The sequence below is a fragment of the Zonotrichia albicollis genome, chromosome 10 (genome assembly GCF_047830755.1).
Source record: "Zonotrichia albicollis isolate bZonAlb1 chromosome 10, bZonAlb1.hap1, whole genome shotgun sequence".
In the NCBI taxonomy this organism is placed as follows: domain Eukaryota; kingdom Metazoa; phylum Chordata; class Aves; order Passeriformes; family Passerellidae; genus Zonotrichia; species Zonotrichia albicollis.
Window position 1 is genome coordinate 20,914,405 of NC_133828.1, and position 19,255 is coordinate 20,933,659.

At 42.8% G+C, this 19,255-nt stretch overlaps 1 protein-coding gene across 2 annotated transcripts in view; it reads right to left on the reverse strand.

The window, feature by feature from the left end:
- CREB1 (cAMP responsive element binding protein 1) overlaps positions 1-18,854 on the reverse strand; it is a 37,458-nt gene extending 18,604 nt beyond the window's left edge. Inside the window, exon 1 of one of the 2 annotated variants that reach the window (XM_074548295.1) lies at positions 18,471-18,854. The gene's annotated coding sequence lies outside the window, so the exon portion shown is untranslated. The remainder of the gene's footprint in view (positions 1-18,470) is intronic. The other variant, XM_074548294.1, reaches the window with a different exon arrangement.
- Between the last annotated feature and the right edge of the window lie 401 nt (positions 18,855-19,255).

The following is a 19,255-nucleotide window of genomic DNA, read 5'->3' on the forward strand; positions in this document are numbered from 1 at the left end:
GCAGTAATCACTGCAGCTGCATTCCCATTACTACATACTGTTTTAATTTGCTTATTAAATGTTGCCAAATTATTAGTATTCTGGCAAATTCTTTCCATGCCAGGTGTTTGCCTCAGGTTGATTTTTCTGCGTGTAATGTTTCTGAAAAACAAGTCCAGTCTCCTCCAACAATGAGAACAGGAAAAAATGCATTTTGCTCATCCTAAAAAACCTGAGCAATTGCACTCTGATGACCTAGTACCTCTGCAATTTGGAATAAAGACCTGTCAGGATGTCAGAAAGGGCACTCCCTCAGTGCCAAGGTGACAACATGCCCTGTTACAGCCCTCCCTCTCCCCCCAGCGGCAGATATCCAACAGCAATTGTTCCTGTGCTGGGCACTCAGTTCTCAGTTGTCTCTGCCTCAACTAAATATGCAGCATCTCCATGCAAGTTCTTTCCATCCCCACACTGGGTATGGCTCTACATTACAGCAACTTGGCCTCTTCCACCCAGTGAGTTTAAGGCCAGTATACAAAATGATGGAAGCCATTTCTACTTGAACCTTACCACGAATGTTTTTATATTTAGAGGTACACATTAGTTTGCCATAACTTAAGTTTTTAATGATACACAGCTCCTAATACACTAGTATTTCTAAACACTAACTGAGCAAACCTAGATCACCAGAACATACAACTCTATAAAAAGAGGTTGCATAACTTCCAAACCCATGCACGTAGGCAGAGTGCAATGCCTGTTAAATTCTGCACCGATCTGAGAAAATCACTTTTCAGTTCTTCTCTAAGTACTGATATGAAAATACTTGATATTAAAAAGAACTTCAAAATACAAGGAAATTATATAGCAATGCTACTGTATTATACAGAACTCCAAATACCAAAAATTAAGAATTAATATTAAGAATGGGTATTACCTCCATAGCCACAACACTTATTCTGTGTACCACCCCGTGCTGCCCAATCTATTCTGGCCTCTGGCTACCCCAGGGCAGCACACCTCTCTTCAGAGCTGGTCCAAAACAAGCATTAGAGCATTTCTGCTTTGGGAAGGGGCCTGGAGGCAGAGGATGCTCAGAGCAGAAGAAAGGTGGAAAGAAGCAAAACAGCCCCTCTCCTTCCCTGGCCCCCTGAGGAAAAGATTTAGAAGCATCAAGACAGGTGGTGGTACCACATCCACACTCCAGACATTCCATTTTAAACACAAAGTCAGGGAAGCTTCCATTTCAATGCAAACTATACCTCAGTGTTACAGGAAAGAGAATACCTTTTATGCTGCCTAAAATAGCAGAGTCACACTTCAACCCTGAATATGCAATGTCTTACAGTAAGCAATTGATCATCAAGAAAGATAAAACAGCTTTTCACCGTAGTAACTGCATCCTACATCGAAAGAAACCAAGTCAGTGTATATAAATCAAAATCTGTATATTTACTATTGAAAGTGACCATTCAAATGAGCTTGAGTGTGTGTCAACACTGAAATGTAAAGTATCCAATATTTAGTTCTAACATCAGTAAAGGAGAAAAAGAATTAAACCTAATTTTCCTTGAAAATTAACAATAAAAGAAAACATAGAATTTTTTTAGAAAGGAAATTAAACTATTCTAAGCAGTGGAATTTTGTTATGCCTCTCTCTCTAGCCAAGATTTCTGTATGACAAACCAAGTCTTTCCCATGTTGCATTTCATATTTCAAAAAGCACACAAGAAAACCCATGCACTATTAGTATCTGCAACACATTTATCCAAACAGCTTTAAAAGACTTAATTACAACAGTTTACATGGTTTTCTATCCCAACTTTAACACACAAGTCACATTTTAACACTTAGTCCTCCATGCTATGTGCCCATTTTTCTTTTGAGTATTCTGTACTTTGAAAACTACAAAACAGATTACCATAGGTTTCCCTTTGATTTTTACCATTATTTTAAATATTTCCCCAAGTAAGCAAATCAACAACTTTTCCCCAATTCCATGCATGTATCATGGTGACTCCAGTCAAAAGACTACCTCACTGGAACCATTTCAGAAGCAGATCTTTCACATCAGCAACATCTCCCAGCCAAGTCTCTCCAAAGAACTTTTGAACACAACTTTCCAGCTACAAATCCAAGTATATTGCAAAACTAATAATGCTTTTGTTTGCTGATAAAAATTGTGACTCCAGCATGGAGTGAATTGGGATTAGAAATGGATGAAATGTGCAAGTATCAGGTATTTAGCAATGATCACAGAGGTAAATGTGTTGCCAAATTCCTGCTGATAAATGCAATGTTTTCCTAGGAGGAATTTCCAATCCTCTCATACACCATTCAGCAAAGGTCCTCTGTCTTTACAAGCTTGGCTTCCACACTTGCATCATCTTTTGCATATGTAATCAGCAAAAGGATTAACTGTTTGAGATACTCCCTCTTCCGCAACACCAACATTTCAGAAATCAAATTCTTAACACGAATTGCAAACACCTAAGAGGAACTTCCTCATTTTGCAATGTAACAACCAAGCAGTGCAGGAAGCTGGCTGCAAGATTTACATATTGACACATGCAGTTGAAGTGAGTTTCCAACAACCTGCAGCTTTTTGACAAGCTCTCAGTCTCATGCTGTTTACAGATTCTAAGGACTCTGGTTCAATTTAACTTGTACTTATACATCACAGTATTTGAATTTTAACAGCTTTACTACTATCTTTTACAGTAATTTGTGGGGAAAAAGAGGAATCAGATTTTTGAGCATTAAGGCCTCATATTCCAGAGACACTGGCCAGTGCATTGCTCCATGTTTGGGTATGATCCAGATTGCCAAGATGACCAGGACCATGCACACAGAACACAAACACTTAGTAAGCTGCATGTATGGGTAAGGCCAGGACAGCTGAAATGAAGGTTGCCAATTCCTATTCTTGCAATTTACAGTGAAAATATGCTTGGTTTGAAAACTTAACCTCCCAACACATATAAATGAATGCCAATCTGTACATCTTTCTGAGCTTTCAAACCCCTAGTCTAGACAAGCTTTGCTAACATGTATCCCAGCATCTTTCTGTTCTTATGGGTGCCACCTCCTCCTTTTATTCCTGTGTTCAGAGAGGCCACCCTGCTCCCTGGCACTGATTTCCCTGGCAGGCACCACACCAGCACTTCTCAAATGAAGAGAGGGATCTGAAAAGTGTCTTAGTGGGGACAAATCTCCAGGCATGGACAGATATGGGAGCCAAGGGAGTACACTTCTCATTTTTCCTTTTTCCTCATTTTTCCAGGCTACTTTCCAGCTTGTCAGGAGAGGACACCCACATGCACATGTGAAAACATTAGTAACTGCAGTATTGCACCAAGTATTCTAAATGAAACTAACTGAAAGTAATAGCTATTAACAATCAGCGTTGGAAAAACAGAGACTGCCTGCCTAAAACATCTTGGGTATGAACTCTGAACACCAGAAAGCTGAGGAGACTACCTGGTTAGAGATGGTTGAACTCATGACTTTTGCAGTGCACAGCTTTCTTCTTTAGTTCAAAAGTGGCAGCAGTATTATATTTACTAATGCTTTTTCCTAATAACTTACTTACTAATGATCTCAAACTCTGGAAGCAAAGAGCCAAACAGTGAAACATTCAGCTGAAGATGGGGATTTATTTTAGCTAAACCAAGACTGGGAGAAAGCAGTTCATCAGAGCGGAACTAACTGTCCCGGCTGAATTTACACCATGACCAAAGAAGACAGATTCTACTAAAACAAACAGCTGCAGAATGCAACTGAACTACACACACTGCAGAAAAATCCAAATAAACCTGTCTCCTTAGTTGCACAAGGCTGGAAGGGGAACTTAGCTAAGGACTGCTGCAGAGATATCACTTCAGATTTCCCCTTGATGTGCATGTATGAGAAAAGCTACAGAGTCAGACTGCAACAATAATAAAAACCAGAGTAATCTTGAACTACTATATTTGTGTAGCTGGGCCCTACACATCACCTGGATTACAATGCAGAGACTGGGAGCCTGTATTAAAAATGGGTTCTGTGAAATTTGGGTATTCAGAGAAAACAAGGCAATGAAAACCTGTTTTATTAAGAGACTAGATGGATTTTTATTATTTATCCTAGAAAGGAGAAAAATGTTTCAGAATCATCCAGAAAATATATATATTTAAACTATTAACAGAGTAAGTAAATTAGAAACATGCGTTGCCTGATTATAAAACCAGCAAAGCTTAAAGATGCCAAATTTTAATGTATAAAAATGAGAAATAAAAAATATATTAAAATTATGAAAATGGATACTTCATGTACTGCATAAATGGAGCAATGATGCTACTGATAAGAAATTTATTAAGGCTTAAACATGAGTTAGGCACTTGGGTAAAAAGAATAATCAATAATATGTTGAATTAGTACTTTTTTTCATGCCAAAAAAAGTGCTGAACCAAAAGGAAGATAAAAACCTAATGAGTCAAGATCTAAATTGATTTCTAATCTTTAAAAATTCAAATAAATGCTTTTACAATTGGGGAAGATTATATCCCAAGTAATTTTTGCAGGTTGCAGTAGTCTTTTGAGGTACCTACTGATCTTCACTATCTTGGAGACAGGATGCTGACCAAGGTGCTACAGGTAATGCTAACTCCTGTAATCCCTGATAATTAAAGAGACCATCAATGCAGTGCATCCAGAGCATGAGCTGTTAGTTACCTCCTCCCTTACCTGCCTAGTCAGGATAAAATACAATTGTCTTCCAACAGCTCTCATCTCATCTTCTTCACTCTTCAGTATCCTTCTCTTGGGATGTATGGTCTGTCTGCTCTATTTTGCTTCCCTACATCTTCTTGTATCTCCTGTCTGATTTACCCCCATGAATTTTAGCATGTGTCCTAAAGATCAGGCTCTGCTCCTTGGTTTCCCCTTGCTCACACAAGCTTTGGAGCTTTCCTGCTCTGCAGACAGGCTGCTTTTCATCTCCCAAGGCAGAATGGAGAAAAAAAAGCTGGAGATCCTTTCCCAAACACCATCAAATCCAAGAATCAAACCACATTGTGGCTGTTAGCGCAGATAAAACTTCCCATCCACTTTCATAAGCAAAAGTCCTTAATGCCCCAAAGCTTTCTATGTTTTTCAGTGGACAGCTGGTACAGCAAAACAGAGCATTTTTCCCTGCAAGCCTTTATTTTCTCTCTTTATTAGCACTGTGGTGGCAATTCACTGCCAGAAGCTCAAGCTTACACTGAAGTTAGTGCCCAGCCTGACATTACTGCACCTCCAGGAAACACTCAGAGGCACTGTCCCACCTGCTGCCCAGCAAGCACAGCTTCACCAAGGGACACGCTGGCAGGAGTCCTGCTCTGACTTCTACACTTATTTTATTCAAGTAAACACACAGATTAGGAAGAAAAACAAGTCTCCAGAAACAGTGCAGAGCAGAGACCCAAGAGACTCATGCCCATTCTGAGCCTGACTTGTACCACACCCTCTCATCTGCTCACCCATCACCTTCAGGTCACTCTACTGCCACATGAGGCTCCTGATCCAGGGCAATATCCACTCACCCAGCTGCTCCTGGCAGTGAAGGACCAGAGCAGCTGAGGGAAGGGAAATTGAGGCAATGCCTGCTTCTCAAGCCCTGTATTCACAGCAGGCGTGCCAGTACAGTTGTTCAGGAAGCAAGCACAGCTCCGGTACCCAAAACTCAGGAATTTGACTCATTCTGTATTTAATGCATGTGGCTTTATAAAGCCACAGACCCACCATGAAAGCACTGAGAAGACCATCAAACACCACTGTGGTACACAACTGTTTTCATGGTTCCAGCACAAGCACTGAGAACACTGACCTGCAATCTGCAAACATTTCCACTGTCACCTTGCAGAGCAGCAGCTCTTTTAGCCACAGCTCAACAGCCACTTTATGAACTCCATTCAGCGGCTGCCAGACTGAAAATGTTCAGAGAAAAATAATTTTATTTACAGCTAACACATGGGACTTCAAATAACCAGTAATAAATGCTTAACAGGACAAGATGGGCCCATAATTATCTCTCTTTGTCACTAATGACAGAGTGGCTTGGCACAAGAATTGCAATTTATACCACAGCTTCTTTGTCATCCCAAGCTGGCACTGCCATTGCTCCTGGGTATTTGCTCCTCGTGTCCTCTGCCTTGGGTGGGCAGGCTGTGTGTCACAACCTATGTTTGCTGCTTCATCTGAAATCCACCTTTTAGCACTTCACAGAATGGGTTCTCCACAAAGCCATTCAATGATCACATCAGCTTCTGGGTGAGGGAAGCCCAGAGGTCAGGAAAACCAAGTGGAAGTGCAAATAAAAGAACAGGTGCAACAACCAATGCCACTAAAAATGCCAAAAATGAAGAACAGTCTTCAGATTGTGTTCTGCAAATAATCTGCAATAAAGCAATCTGCCAGGCAAACTGAAGAATAAAAAGCTGGAAAAATTCTTCTTGTCACTGAAGTTAAAATATTTCATCTTGAACATACAAGAAAAATTTAATCTCACTGTAAAAATATCTCACACAAAGCAGAATCATTCCATCAATAGAATGTGATATCTGTAGTTCCACCCTCTGTCTCCATCAATGTGACACTGAGAGCAGTGTCTAAAAACTCTCTGCTGACTGAATGCAGCCTGTAACAGCCACTGCAAGAGATGGGAACAAGGTAGTATATTCATACAGGACACAGAAGAAATGCAACCAGTTCCCTTAAATAAAATTAACCAACTTTTCTGGATCATGACTTTTTCAACAAAACTTACACTACTACAGTCAGTGAAAATTTCTCACACCAGATTTAAATATATCAGCGATGAAAGCAGTGGAAATTATTAGTGTTGCACATTCAACTTCTGTTTTACTAAAGAAAATGCCATGGCAGATTTTAAAACAAGGGCAGAAGACCAAAAATGTAATCTCAGAGTTACAGTGGTGAGCACCTACACCAGCAATCTCCTCTAGATTTTGTTCTCTGTTGGCATAGCTCAAGCAAGCTGATATTTACCAGGCAGATGGCGAATCAGTAGGCACAGGTAAGGTGTATGAGTGAAAGTTGCTTGAACCCTCTCCACTGCTCTATCCTCCTGATCTGACTCCATACTCCTGGCATTGTACTAGTATCTAGTATTTCTGCCTTCAAGCTTTTTCAAAGGAAAAAAGGCTCTGACAGCTATTAACTGCAATTAGTTCCTTGTACCACAAATTACACTAATAAATACAAAAGCATACAGCAAGTATTTGGTACACAAAATTTAATTCAAGTTTAACCTATACTGCCTTTTTTTGTTCAATATAAATAAATAACAAATAAACAAACCAGCCACCTCTTTTTACCAATCTTATCTAACAGCTGGGCTAGGCCTTATGTGAATACATGAGCAGAGCCCAGTAAAGCAGCCAAGGGGAGACACCAGAGCAAGCATTTCCCAAGGCATTAACAGTGAAAAGCAAACTAATGACACTCCACTGTCTTATTCCCTCCCCTTTCCAAAATGCCCCCAAAATACTGCCAGAGTTCACTTAGATGAAACAAAATGTCAAAACAAATTCCAGGAAGGTTACAAAGGCATTAGGTAACATTATTATTGAAAACATAATCCATAAATATGTTCTATTTATAAATGCTCTGTGCTCCTATTGAAGACACTTAGGGTATTAAAATACTAATTCACATGCTTTAAGTCTGTGGTCCTCAACATGCAGAACAGAACTGTGGTAACTATTTCTAAACACCTTTATTAGCACAATAAAAATAACCAAAACCCACCAGAAGAGATCTGCAAACTTAATTTTAGAGAACCAAGACATTTTCAAGAATGTTCTGGCCAACATATCCAATCTTCTAAGAACTCTGCCCATTTTGTCATTCTTAACACATTCATTGCCAATATCATATTTATGCATTTCAGTTACTGACTGCACTTTACTACAGTTTACCATCTGTTCTCTGACATTATTTTTAGGGCATAAAACTCACCTAATTTTCAATCTAGGCAGATTTCTTGCAATTGTTACCAACTGTAGAAACTTTCTTTTCTCAAAAATGAAACCATATGAAATTGCCAAAATACATGCCTCTTTTCTCCTTGGGACTGCTGAAAGTACTGTGGCTCACCTCACCACATGTAGCTGCTGGCTACTTAATAAAATCCATCACAACATTGTATCTGAATGGTATCCTTTGTAGGCAGGTATCTTTAGTGCAATATAAAATACAGACACCAAATTATTTTTTATCATGCTGTTGGGGAGCTAAGGCTCCTGCTGAATACACCACAACTCCAGGAGTAGGCTCTGCAATTGGTACAGGCCCAGCAAGTCAATAATCAGCATAGGCACTTGTGATGAGCTTTAATTTCTGGCCTAATCAAATTCTCATTTTACCTTTGACTGAAACAGCTGTGGGTAGGGAAGTGAGGGATCCATGATTCCATGGGATTGAAGCTGACCTCAGCCCAGATGGGGGCAGCTACCTGAAGACAGCCACTTCTCTTATTTGCTCTTCTCACTGCAGAGTTGAACTGTGACAGCCCATCAGGCAATGTTAAAAGGATGCCATGATTACATCTGTACCATGACAAGTGAGGGAGTTGTGCCCAGCCCAGGGGGAAAGCTTGCTGGATGCAAACAGCCGTCATCTAAGAGCTTGTTAATGCAGCCTGACCCCAGGCCAGGGGAGTACAGAGATGGGTACAACAAAGTCACCCCTTTCTGCTAAGGAGGCCCTGTGCCCAGGAACACCCTGCTCTCAGCTGGCCTGGGCTCAGCGCCCACCGGAGCAGCTCCACCAGCCCTCGTGAGGAGGCAGGCTCTTCCTGGAGTGAGAGTTCAGAAACAGTTCTCTCCTACCAGCCAGATATCTAGATATACCAAATAAATCATTCACCCTGCTGTACTGGTCAACCAGCAGAACATTTTGAGCCACTTCCTTTCCCCTCAAACACTGACACGTGGAGGTGCTCCAGCAGAAGAGCCAAGGCAGCCCAGTGACAGAAAGGAGAGACAATTCTGCAAGGGTCAGAGACCGTCTCCTTTCCCACTGACAGGGAGAAAAGAGGACTGTCACTACAATAATTAAAGGAGTATTCAGAGCAGAAAATGATGCCAAGTTAGCAAGGCTAAGATGCATCTAAAAGAAGGTGCATGTGTTCCTTTCTTCCACTGAGTAGAGCTGTCAGAACTTGAGATTTCTACCTGACCTGCCAGAGTAATTCAGATGAATATTACATTTGTTCTCCTCCATATGCACTTCTATGTTTTATGGTCTTTTACTGCCTCGCCATTCATTCTGGCAGAGTAAGAACCACCTAAATGCTGCATGACATATTTTGACAACCTTGTGACATGTTGTAAGGATCTCTGTCCACTTGCCAAGCAACCTTTAAACATTCCAGGTCTGAGGCACTGGCTGGAAGAACTGTTGCGATTCCAAGCCTGGGGCAGCCTGAAACTCTGTAGGGAGAGCCTCTAAACATTTTTATCAAATAAAGGGTTATCTCTGAGATGAGGGAGCTACTGAAACTTCTCAGCCAAAAACTACAGGAGCGAGGAGTGACTGCTCAGCAGAGTCACCCTCCTGAAGTGAAGAACTAAATGTTGTTAGGACAAGGATATTTAATATATCACTGCCTCCTGCACAGGCTGCACTCTGCAGATGTGCTAGGGAAATCCACAGGCTCAGTCACTGGGTCTGTAACAAATGCTTATGTGAGCAAAGCTAAAGCTACTTTGAATCTATACAGATGACCCAGCTCTCTTCTGGCGCTCAGAGCAGATCAGGAACAACTTGTAGAAAGATACAAATAAAAACCAGAGCATTACAAAGGCCTACACCCATGGTTAACCTGAGTGCTCCAAGCCCAAGGGACAAAAATATAACATGGTAATCTCAGACCTGTAACAGAAAAAGGAATCACATCTATATAAGTGTTTCCTTAATTCTATTAATTTAAATTACATATCAGGTATGATTTAATGGAATAATGTGATAGAGCCAGAGAACCAATAAACATGTTTATTATTACCTGAAATCTTTCTATTCCAAATAAATGTTTTCAGAATCACTGTTACTTTTACAGTGTGAAAATATTAATAGACACATGTAATTTATCAGAATAGAGTACTGTAAGACTGGACTGAAGGTTCTTAAGAGATTACACTGATTAAAAATCTCTTAAAAGATTACACTGATTAAATATGACATGCTAAAGTAGTATGAATGTAAATGTATATTCTGAAACCAAATCTTCTGGGAAGTCCCAGATATTCAGGGGACTTTCCCATGAACAAAGTAAATGTTTCCTTTTCCACCCTATAATGAAGGAGAGCAACTGTCAGTATTTAAAGATTTTTTTGTGGTCTCAGATGTTAAATTAGTGACCTGAATTTTATCATCCATTTGGAATAACATAATAATGATAATAACAATAAGCCTGAGGTTTAAATAGCATAGGTCACTTCAGCAAAATACTGTACACTGAAAAGGGTCAGATACCGGAATCCCAAAGTGACACATATCACACTTCCTTTCACATCATTCTTCTGTTGCAGAGGACTATCAAATCAGTTGGGGAACTTAGGGCAAGCATGGAGTTTCAGGTATTTATAAGCTGCACACTTAAACTTGACATGAGGATTTTAGGTAGAATTTGTTGTGTCCGTTGAGATTTTGTCTGCTGGTGAGAAGGGACAGCTCCATGGCTAACGTTTCTAACCCACTTCTGAATGTCAGTGGCTAAAGCATCAATTCATAAAAAATATCACTTGAGATATTTCCGCTGCAAGCTTGACAGACATGAACTATATAAACAAACAGTACTCATTCTGATTGATGCTTGGAACGTATGTGGTATTTCTAGAGTTCAACCTATAGTATAAAACCATGAAATTTTTTAACTTGGTAAATATTGGAAAGTCTTGTTTAAAAAAAAGAACACTTCTTATGAGTTCAGAAAGAAAACACAACAAAATGGATGTTTCAGATCAATGCTTTAACAGTTTTATTAATAAGTATCTTTAGAATCAGTCACCTGAAAGTAAGACTGAGTTATTCACACAACACTGATAATTACCAAATATCAAGTCAAGTCTCTGAAAAAAAACCCAAAAAACCCTGCAAAGCAATATTATTTGTTTTTTATTATCGTTATTATTATTATTAAATACCTTTGTTTAATTTTTAACAGGCAGTATAGAATGTTTTTTGCTTTAATGCCCTCCAGGAAGTGAAAACCCTTGCATTCTTTCTGAGGTTGGAGTGCTAGACTAGAGTATGCCCCAGTATGTACAAGAAAAACAGCACTTCCTTACAAACCTTGCCCTTGTCAAATTTCTGAATGCATCCTAGTCACAAAATTAACTGCAACATTAAAACCAAAACATCTACATCTTAAACCACAGCTTAGACTTGGAAATGCTTTTAAATCCTAAAATTGCTCTGGCTTTACTAGTTTTATTGAAAACACTGTTGCTTGAAGGATCATCAGACTATGTTGCTTAATGCACCAAAATTAAATCTATGACCCAGCCTCTCCCTAAAAACCAACTGAAATGCAACAGTGATCAAACTCTGTAGTAAAATAATTCTGACTAACATTATCAAGCAAGTGGATTCTAGTTTATTTTTCATGTATCTTTAAAATTTGGCTGGGCAGTGCAGGAGAGCCTTTTAAAGGAGAAAGATCACTCACACGCCTGCCAGGCAGATCTACTCTGCAAAAGCATCATCTCCAAAGAAAGAATAATGTTTTTGAAATACTTTACTGGAGTTTAAGACCTCTATTACCTGTGAGCAACATGACTGTCCCCACAGAACAGGGGTGTGATTTGCTGGTAATGCTGAAGGTCTGCAATGACCCTGAGTAAGCAATGGGAGCCACTGATGAACCAGAAAAGACAAGAGAAAGAAAGAGAATCCATGTTTCACATCAATGTGTTGCACACAAAAGAAAATCTCCATTTTGCTTTCTGCAACTACAGTTTTGCAAGCACTTCTGCTGGCAGCACGGCCAGCTCAGGCTCTGGTTTCCTCTAAATTCTTTCTTATTTACACCTTTACACTTGTCTGTGAAGCTGTCTAGTAAATGGGACAAGGCAACCAATTTGCACTACAGACAAGGAAACACAACTAATTCCTAGTCTGGACCAGTTCTCTGATCCAGTTCACAGGCAGTTATACTGGGAACAGAAGCTGGAACAGGGAAGGTGGAGCCAACTCTACCCTGCTGCAGCCAGGCCTGTCCATGAAAGCAAAGAAAATCAAGTCATGGGTATAGGTGTCACAAGATTGTGGGAAGCCAACAAAGATGCTGAAAAAAACACCTCTATTCTGTAACTTGATAACTGTTGTGATGACTCTGGTTAGGAGTGGGAGGCTGGAAACAGGATGAGTATTTTTTATATAATCAACATGAGCTTTCTGAGGATTGGGCAGAGATGTATTTTTCAAACAGCTATCCTGCTGACAAAGCAGCTATTTGCAGCAGGTAACATGCTTCTTCCTCTCCCCAGTCCAGGGTAATGTGCACTGATTACACATCCACATTCACTTTACACTACAACTTCCAGGCCAGTAGTTTCAGCCACCATGAATTGTTTTACAATCTGGAAGACAGGCCAAGGCAGTTATCAGTTTGTAGCAGCAGTGGCACTACAGAGAGCTCTCTGCCAAGTGCCTTGGGCCCACTGACAGGATGTGCACCCAAGGGCTGGACCTGGACCCTTCTGGAGCTTTGCATCTCAACTTAGGCTTCACTAAAGAGGCATTACACATAATTCTCCTCTGCTGAATGGGCTTCTCATAATGAGAAGTACCTAAGAGGTACACGGATCTAACCTCTTGAGAAGACTGAAATCTGCCTCTGATAAGGAGCAGTTAATTCAATCACACAGGTATCACCAAGCTTTTAAAACAAGGAAATTTTCCTCCTTTGGTTCTTTTTGTTGTTGCTGTTTATTTTTCGGCTTACTGTGTTCTTAGCTTTCCTAGCTGCAAAGAAACTCATGCGGCTCTGATCACTATGGACAGAGGCCAACTCTTCCTTCTTTTCTCCAAGTCATGGATATGCTGCCATTCCCCAAGATGGGTCTGCTGGCACAGCTCTCAGCTGCTGTGTACCCTTCCTTCCTTCCCCTACCGTCACTGCAAAGCACTGGCGTTTGTGCTACCAGCACAAACAGATCCCAATCTCCAACCAATTCAGCTCACTCATGCAGGAGAAAATTATCTACTAAAAAAGCACAGTTCTCTCCCGGGTTAGTGATCTGAACTGGGTTATTAGGTTTTGTATACAATCAACACTATGGACAATGTAAAGGGATGGTCCAACACCACACAGCCAGGAGCAGGACGGGGAGAGCAAGACTCTGTCTCCTGAGAGCCACATAAAGTTGTATCAGCTCAGACAAAACCACAGCAACAGATTACTTTTGTTGGTTATACTGTGGCATTAGTACACAGTACACTTTTTCACACCTTCCCTGTCTTTTATCTCCCAGAATTTTCCTATCAGTACAAAGGGAAAAATTGGATGAGTTTCACAAAGAGGGCAGGCGTCCTACACCTACAGTAACACCCTGGGCTTTTTTTTTTTTTCAAGAGGAGGAAAGCTCTCTACAATTCAGAAAGGTGTAAATTTACAAAGCCTGCTCATACTGTATGCTACTTGCAGAAATGGACAGGCAGCAGTGGATTTTGTGACCAGGCCAGCTACACATAGCCAGATGCTTTGTCATCAGAAAAAAAAAAAGGCAAGAAAATAATGCTTCCCATCCATTATTTAATGGGGTGTAAAAGATGATGAGAGAGATTTTACAGAAGAGATTTAAACATTCAAGCCCAAGGAAAGGTGTAAGGGGAAGTAAAATTCAATCAACACTGGAACAGCATAGAGAATGAGAAATTTAGGGTAGCACCTATAAAAAAAGTGCATGTAATACTGGGCCCAAAATGTCACAGGAGTTTGTGAAGTTTCTGAAGAGATTATTAAAATATTGCAGCAAAGAGCTGCAGTGAACAGCAACAGGTGAACTTAAAATGTGAAGAATAAAAAAAAAGGAAGGAAGTGCACAGAGAACTTGCTAAAAAACACACACACAAAAGGTATTTCAGACAAGTAAATAAGCAGCAGAACAAATGAGTTTAATACATGATATTGAAGTTTGGGAACAGCTGTTGCCCACATTCACTTGCTCATGGTTAGCACATGTAATAACTTAGCTGAATGATCTAGCTCTGTGGCAAGAAGAACCCCAGCAGGATCTGTGTCATCCAACCTAGTTATAAACACAGTGATAATTTAAAAATTTTTACAAAGGCTGCATTTTCTCCTTTAGCAGCAGAGCTGATTGAGCTGCCCTTATCTCCCTGCTCATTCCAGCCCCATCCCTTCCCCTGATTATGCTGGTACAGCTCCTGTGCAGCCATGCAGCAGTCAGGGGACAGGATGATCCAGGTGAAAATGGATCCACACCTCTCAAACAGCTGAACCATTTCCCCACACAGTAGCCCAAGGATTTGTGAGAGTGCAATGGAAAAGACATGGAAGATGCTTTGGCCAGTATTATTACCAAAAAATGCTATGAGGAACTATGGTTTCAATTCATCAGTCAGGAGATAAGCTCCAAGAACTCCCACATTTCTTAGGCTATCTGCTCTTTTGTAAGTTTCGAAATCTATCTGAAAAAGTTTCTGCCTAAAGAGGAAAATACAACCCAGCTTTAGTTCTGCCATGTGCAGGGAAAAGGAGTCTTCATGATAACCTCACTGACTAACAGGCTATCACTGAACACTTAGAAGATCAGAGATTTTTACAAATCACTTTAACTCTGCCCTCCAAAAAGTGTGAAAGCATCAAAAGATTTTTATTCTAGTTTCCTGAACCAAGGTGGATTCAAAATAGTTCACTGTAAGGCTTCCTGCAACTGTGTCCCAAGTAGCCAGTGTAGTCTGTCAGAGAACAACAGAAATGTAACAAAATCTAGAAAAGCAACTGGCAGGACACTCCTATCTTCAGAACTATTTTTCCATTATTCACCTAATGGTGTTTTTTTAACAAAATATCAACTCTCATAATATTCTTAGGACAAAAATAGGATTGCTTATCATCTTAGGATAATATCCTGTACCTCTCTGCACTCTACTCAAGAATCACTGCAAGTAACTAACAAGTATCAGTGCTGCTTTAAACTTGTGTGTATGTACGTGTTAGGTAAACATATACATGCATCCAAACAGGAACAGGATGTTTGGATGCATCCTCTAAATTCTTTATCCTCTCACCTTAAGGTCGCTCTTCCACCACTGAGTTTTCTATTCTTTCCACTTGACACCTAATACTATAAATCCAGCACTGCCAGACAAAAACAGCAGCAGAGAATTCTTGGCTGTTTTTGAGTGCTCTTTTTACCTGAAAGCCAACAAGAGCCTGGCACATTTTCACCTCCTGTGCAGCTGACAAGGCTGTTTCAAAACTATGGAAAGCTGGAGGGTGTTGTATTTTTGTTCTCACTCACCTCTTTTAATTGCAGTGATCTAAAAGCTTTGAAGAACAAAATAGGTATCAATGCCTTCAATCTGGGAGATGTACATAGATGATTAATGGCAGGCTGCTTAGGTTTTCACAATCACTATGAAATATGACCTCAGACTGCAGATGAGGCAACACAATTTTTGGTTCAGTAAAAAAAAAAAATCACTGCCTTTCACGAACTTCAGCTGTATGCAGGTAGGAAGCAGAGAAAGCTAAAGGAAATTGGATAGGGTTGTTTCTGTAGATGAGGATTGCTGTCACGTCCCATAAAACTCACTTTAGTCAGATTAGGGGCAGAAAGCTAACACGGCCTTCTCACTGCACAAAAGCCTTGAGAGGTGTGGCATGAGTAACTGATCTCCACTTGCTTCCAGAGATCCAAAAATAGAGGTGAAGTGTGAATATCCCATTTGTTACAAAACGGTGCCAACAGAAATTCCCAGTTGGGGCCTTGTCTCCTATCAAAATATGCACCTACAGAGCTGTAGCTGCACTCAGGCAAGAAGAGGCTGCTTCTCACTGCAGCAGAACAGATACTCTGCAGAGTAACATCTACAGGAGGGTTTGTACAGCAAGCGCTGTGCTGGTGCAGGTTTCCAAGAAACAGACAGAGAAATGATGTGACAGTCTAAATGAGATGTTTCTAAATGTTCTCTATCAGCAAACCCCTCTACCCTTTTGAGACCTTTGGGGTGTTTTTTTGTGTTGGATTTTTTGTTTGTCTGGTTTTTTACTTTTTTTACCCAGAGTAGTAGACACACATATCACCAAACCTATGAGAAAAAAATAAATTAGATGCAGACTGTTCAGTGCAGATCCAAAGACCATATTGAGAGCACCAATCTGAATACTGGTGTTCTCTCAATTAAAGCATTAAAAATTATTACACTCTTCTTTACTACAGGCAACAATTTCATTTTAGGTCACATGTAAGTGATGCTTAGCAAATACACAACCACCTCCCTGTTCCCTTTTCTCCCTGACCTGTGAGGGCACAAAGCTGGTGAGGAAATGCAGAGATCTGTGTTTGAAAACATGGATCTGAGAGTCCTCCACTCTATTATGAAATAGAATAAAATTAAATGTTTTTCTAAAACTATAAAAAACAACAAGCAAGGATTTTCTGTCCCATTTCTGTATTTACAATGTAGTGCGTATTCCATCAAACCAAGAATGAATGAAATACACCAACAATTACACTCTCTTTAATCACTATCGACAGCTACATTGCTTACTGAAGTCCTCAGACGTCTATTAACCACTTTAAAGTTTAGAAACTCTCTTCTCATGTCGGTATTACACAGTGAAGTGATGTAGGGCATCTTTGGCCTTCATTTCAAAAGAGGTGGTGGAAGTGAGAGAAAACAGAAATTCACATACAAGGAAGTATACGTGAGAATTACAAATATTCATTTCGAACAAAATCTATTTCAGTGACTTCATATTTTACTGTATAAATCCACATTTGTTGATACAAGGAAGAAAGGATGCAAGCAGAGTCTCAAAATTCCTGTATTCTAAAATTGTGTTTAGTGGTGGTCAGCATGGGACTAAACAGGGATACATGATATTTCTAAGAAGTCTCTGGTCTTTTATTTAAGAAATAGGAAACATGTTTCTAACCCCAGGGGGGAAAAAAGAAAAAAAAAAAAGAAAAGAAAAAGACAGGTGTTATTCCAGAAGCAGACTGTGAGCCGGCATTCCAATATTTAAGAGAAAGAAACAAAAATTTTAAAAATGTTTCATGAAAAAAAAAATCATATGACCATTTAAAACTTTTTATTCCTGTATACATTTAAGAGGTGGAACAACCTTTGCTTAAAAAGTCTGCCAGGTTGTTTTTGCTTAATACTGTAACACAAAAAAACTGCAGATATCCAGGATTTGAAAGTAGAACAAAGTCAAAACACTGTCTTCTATTCTAGGAAAAAAAAGAGAGAAAAAAGCCCCCCAGCTGCAGCAAGGCAATGCTGGTGTAAAGTGGAAAAAGGCATTTGAGCTGACATTTGCTACTAAAGCTGGGATAGAGGTCAAATCCTGTTCGCTGTGCAGCACCCAAGTCTGTGGAAAACTGGCAAAAGCAAATCCCAAACCGAGATTTACCAGCCGCAGCCTGGCTCAAGTTCACTTTGGGTTAAAAATACTACCGGGGAGCAGCAGCGCGGCAGGAGGGAACCGTATCCCTGCTACGTGACCTGCGCGCCGGCTCGGGCTGCGCCCGCGGTGCCGCCCGGAGCGCGGTGTTGGGTGACCGGCACGGCCTCCCGGAGACGGAGAAACAGCGAGCCGCCGGACCGGGCGCTGCCCCGGCTTCCGAGCACAGATTTTATTAAAAGCTTCTCGTTACAGAGCCGGGGAGCGCCCCACGCACTCGTGTCCATCACGGCGGGAGTCTGTTTGTTTATCCGTGCGGCGCACTCGGGGCGCCGGGGAAGCGGAACTCCGGCGGGCGCGGGGGCCGCGGCGGCCCCGCGGGAGGGACCCGGGAGCCCGGCGGGGCCGGGGGCGGCAGCGGGGGAGCGAGAGCCGGAGCGCACACGGCGGGGAGGGGGCGCGGGCGGGAGCGCGGCCGCCCCCCGCCGCCGCCGCCGCTCCCCCTCGTCGTCGTCCTCCGCCGCCTCCTCCGGGGGCCGGGGGGCGCGGCGCCCCTTCCCCGCCGCGCTGAGCGCCGCCGCTGGCTGCCGACAGAGCCGCCGCCGCCCGGCCGTGGCGGCCGCCGCCGGGCCGGCTCCCATCCGCCATTATCCTTTGTTCGCGGCGCGGCGGCGGCGGGGATGTTGCAGGGCTCGGCTCCATCTTTAAGGCGGGCGCCCCTCCCGCGGGCGGTGCGCGGCCGGGCCCCCGCGTCCTGCCGCCCGGCGGCTCCCCTGGTCCCCGCCGGGCTCCATTTCCTTCCCTCCCCCCCGCCCCTGTTTGCTGGGCGCCGTCCTCCTCTTACCGGTTACCAGGCTGCTCCGTCACTGCTTTCGTTCGCGCCTGGGATCTCGCCGCAGTTTTATTCTCTCCCCCACGTAACACACCGCGTCAAACTACACCTCCGCCGCGTCACTCACACACACAGGCGCTCCCAGCCCGGCGACAGGCAGGCAGCGGCCGACTGAGGAGCGCCAGCCAGGGAGCAAGCGCCGAGCGCGCCCGGCCCCGCACGGAAACCGCCGAGCACTCACGGAAAGCGCCGAGCGCCCGCCAGGCGGCGGGAACGGCCGAGCGCGCCGCCGGCCCCCGCGGAAAGAGCCGAGCGGCCGCGGAAACGAACGAAGCGCCCCGGAGGGGGAGGCGGAAAGAGCCGAGCGGGCGGCGGGAAGGCGCGAGCGGCGTTTCCGCCCCGGGGCGGCCCGCGCGGGAAGCACCGAGCGGGGCTGCCGGGGGGGGGGGGGGGGGAGCGCGCGCTCACCCCCCCGCTACCCCCGCCCCGCCGTGCGCGCGGCCGAGGCGGCCGGAAACTCGCGAGCGCTCACGGAAGCGGCCGAGGGCGGCGGAGGCCTCAGCCTCAGCGCGGAGTCACCGAATCCATCGGGCTGGAACAGACCTGCGAGATCGTCGGGTCTCGCCTGTGACTGCACAGCACCGTGCCAGCTAGATCATGACACTTGAATGTTAAAGTTCTTGAACACCTCCCGGAACAGTGGCTCCACCACCCCCCTGGGTAGCCCATTCCAATATCTCATCTCTCTCCGGGAAACTACTCCCCGATGTCCAGCCTAAACCTCCCCGGGCTCAGCT